Raw genomic sequence first — 3780 nt, 5'->3', positions numbered from 1 at the left:
TGGGATGGAGGTCATGGTCATGTAAAGTTACAAGTAGAGCTGTGCAGGTTCCCAGCTAGAGCTGGTCCCTAACTGTCCCCGATGTGGGTGGGGCTAGATAGGGGGGACTGCAGTTGCAGCTGTTATTGGCCCTTGGTTGTTCTGCCTGGATGAGAAGATTCTGGCCACACCTCCAATTTTTTCATGTTTCTCTGACCAATGGGATATAAGAGTTGAGGCCACGCCCACATTCCATGCTGCCTAGTAGCACTGGGATCCCCTCTATTGGCTCACACCACTACAGCAGTTGAAGGAGGTAGAGGTGGTGAGTGGTGAGTGAGCAAATTGAGCTGATTTTGAAGAAATAGTTGGAGGAAGACATCCGAGTTACTGGTGATAGAACAGAGTTGAGTTTAGGCAGCCTGGGAATGTGGCCCCCCCACCTTCGCCAACCCAGTGCTGGGATGTCTGAGAAAAAAAGAGAAAAAAAAGTAGCTGCAGGAAGGAAACTTCTGCAACAATACCAGCAGAGGAATGGTCCTGCTAGACCTGCAGAATCCAAGAAGAGGAAAATGAAAGAGGGAGGTAACCCCAAGACAAACACCGCTGGGGACTGTCCTTTACTCAAGGGTGCGGCCCAAGACCACGCAGACCCTGAGCCTCCCCCTCCCCTGGGCACTGTCACAGCTGCCAGGGTCCAGAGTGTCACAGGTCCCAATAACACCAAGGACCTGGAGAGACACAACCAACACCTGGTGCTTGCCCTGGACTCCAGCACAATACAAAAGCAGCAGCTCTACATTGAGATCCAAGAGCTGCAGGATCAACAGGGGAAAGACAAGGAGAAGATGGCCTGTGTGCACGAAGCCCTGAAAGCAGAGCTGGAGCAGCACAAGCTGTCGATACAGATGCTGATTAGAGAAAAATCAGACTTACAATCTGCCCTGGCCCACAAGCAGCAAGAGGCCCATGAAAGAGCACTGGAGCAGGAGGGTCTTACCAGCTGCCTGCAGGCTGCACAGCAGCGAGTAACAGAGCTAGAAACAACATTGTCTGCAGTCAACACCACGCAGAATGAAACTGAGAACACCAACGTAGAGCTCATGAAAGCCCTGAATCGCGTGAAGCTGCAGCTCCAGGAAAAGACCAGAAGTATTGAAGACCTGGAGGATGAGAACACTGAGCTGCAGGAGAGGCTGGAAGTGCTCCTGACACAGAAGGCCGACATGAAAATGAAAATCCACAAGTTCCAAGAGGAACTAGTGGAGCGGGCAGAGTTGGAAAGCCAACTCAACAACATGAAGGAGTTGGTGGCAAGATTAAAGGAAGAGAGAGACACCTTTGCAGAGGACCTGAGGCTGGAGAGCTGCACGGGGAAGGAGAAAGTCCAGCAGCTGCTAGATCAGGTGAGCCAGCTGAGAGAGGAGAAAGAGCAAGCGGTGAGGCAGGTGCTGGAGCTGGAGAGCAAGCTGGTGGAGCTGAGAGAGCAGCTGTCAGAGCTGCAGCCCCCACAGCCTCCTGCAGGGCCAGCTCAGGCTGAGCAGCAGCTGCAGGCCCACACCCTGCAGTTGCAGAAGGAGCTCAAGATCCTGGAGGAGCAACTTCACCTCCAGGTGGAGGAGAACCAGAGCCTCAGTCTCCAGAACCTGGAGCAGCAGCAGCGGCTGTGGATACTGGAAAAGAAGGCTGAGGAATGGGCACAGCATGCTGAGGACCGGCGCAAGATCCTGGAGACAATGGAGAAGGAACAGGAGACCTTGAAACGCATGCTGGTGCACAACCGCCAGCTGAAAGAAGAGCTGGCCCAGCTGCAGGATGCCTTGCAGAGGCTGAGCGCTGAGAAGGGGGAGCTCGCCAGCATCCTGCACACAGAGCAGCAGGAGAAGACAACCCTGCAGGCGAAGCTGGAGGAGCTGGAGGAGGAATTCAAAGAAGGAAAAGATGTGGCTGAGTTCAAGCGCCAAGCAGCTGAGGATCTGCAGGAGCTGCATGACAAGTACCTGGCCCAGGTGCAGGAGCTGAGCGCCACCTGCAAACAGCACAGGGCCACCAGCCAGCAGCTGATGTCAGAGAAGGAGGCCCTGCAGCAGCACCTGCTGAAGCAGAGCCATCTGATGGAGGAGCTGAAGCAGGAGCAGGTGCAGAGCAAGTTGCTGGCGCAGATGGAAAGGGAGAAATTACAGGACACTCTGAAGTGTCTGGAAGCAACAAGACAGGAGAATGCGCAGCTGCGGGCCCAGCTGAGCGCCCTGGCTTTCCCCAGGGAAGATGAAGGCCTGAGCCAAGAAGACGACAAGGGTGAGGAGACGACTCCCCATGATGTGACTGTCCTAGAGGACGTAGACAACCTGCAGAGCATGTGGGATTTTTACATGGACGCACTGTCCATCGCAGAAGGCAGGAAGGCGAGGATGAGCCGGCAGCTGCAGGAGGAGCAGGCCCGCTGCGGGTGCCTGAGTCAGCTGGCAGCCCAGTGCCAGAGAAAGCTGGAGAGCCAGGCCACCTTCCCCCAGCACTGCATCCACAGGCTGTTCGGCAAGAGGAAGCAGGACACACAGGCGCCCAAGAAGCAGCTGCACATCTGCTTCCCCGAAGACCTGGCCGGCAAGGGGCACCCCCAGAGTCAGGTGGACGACCTCCACCATCGCTGCAGCCAGCTGACCCAACACCTGACCACCATGGAAGAGACCATCGTGCTGTACAAGGAACAGCTAGAAGTCCTGGAGAAGCTGTGTCAGGAGAAAGAACAGTGTGTGAGCCAGCTGTCCCAGGAGAAGAGGAGGAAGAGGAAGGAGCTGAAGGAGCTGCTGCTGCGCCTTACAGGGGAGAGCACAGAGTGCCAGGACAGGATGCTGGCAGCCGCCCAGGCCCCTGCTGCCGAGGCCCCCTCAGACCTCTCAGTCCCCCTGAAGACGGAGGTCAGGGAGGAGCAGCAAGGCTGTGAAGATGTGCATCTTCAAGAAAATTTGAAGCCTGTCCCTGAAGAGGCTGGGGCGCCTGGGCCCCTGGAGAACCCCACTGCAGAGCCTCCTGTGCCGCTGCTGCCTGCCATCCAGCCCCAGCAAGAGCCCACAGATGGGGGCAAAGAGTCCTGCCTCCCTTTCTTCTATAAGCCACAAGCAGATGATGCATATGATATCATCACCATCTAAGGAATGACTGGGGCTCCAGTGCCCAGGCCCAGTATTCAAGCCCCATGTCCCACACACACACACAAAAAAAGGAGCTACTCTCCTCCAAAAGATACTATGGGCATGAAAGTTTCAATGTAATGGGGTAACTGTAGGCCAGACAGAGCCGAGGTTGCTAGGAGGTGGCTCATAACTAGAGACATTAAGAATCCATAGGTTCCTGGGAAGAGGCCCAGGTGAGGGTTATTACAAGGAGTCAGTCCTTTACAAAGAAAGGTGGGCAGCAATGCCCTCTGTTCATATTACTATTTCATAGCACCAATAGTAATTAATGGAATAATTTAATATATGTTGATTCATAAACTTCATTTTTACATAATATCACATAGGTGATGTTAATCATTTCATATTATATGTTGGTACATTGCTGTGCAGTCATTTGCATTTTCAAAATGTACTAAACTGGACCAATAATAAGAAATTTTCTTGAGTATTAAAATGCCACAGTGGGGATATTGTGATTAGACAATCGTCAAAAGTGTAAGAAACAAGAAAAGTTTCTGAATATTGAATTTTTGCTAGAAGAAAAGTGACGTTAACGATTGGAGCTATGTGTAATTGCAGAACACTTTCCAAATGGGGTACAGAATTGTAATTCTAAAAGAAGAAT

General features: G+C 53.0%; 1 pseudogene; it reads left to right on the top strand.

The window, feature by feature from the left end:
• The first annotated feature begins 291 nt into the window (after positions 1-291).
• Positions 292-3131, top strand: LOC138836081 (golgin subfamily A member 2 pseudogene; annotated as a pseudogene).
• The last annotated feature ends 649 nt before the right edge of the window (positions 3132-3780 follow it).

Source organism: Dipodomys merriami, unplaced genomic scaffold (genome assembly GCF_024711535.1).
Source record: "Dipodomys merriami isolate MVZ:Mamm:240054 unplaced genomic scaffold, mDipMer1.0.p SCAF_10, whole genome shotgun sequence".
Taxonomy (NCBI): Eukaryota; Metazoa; Chordata; class Mammalia; order Rodentia; family Heteromyidae; genus Dipodomys; species Dipodomys merriami.
The sequence above is the reverse complement of the archived record's forward strand: the minus strand, read 5'-3'. Positions and strand labels throughout refer to the sequence as shown.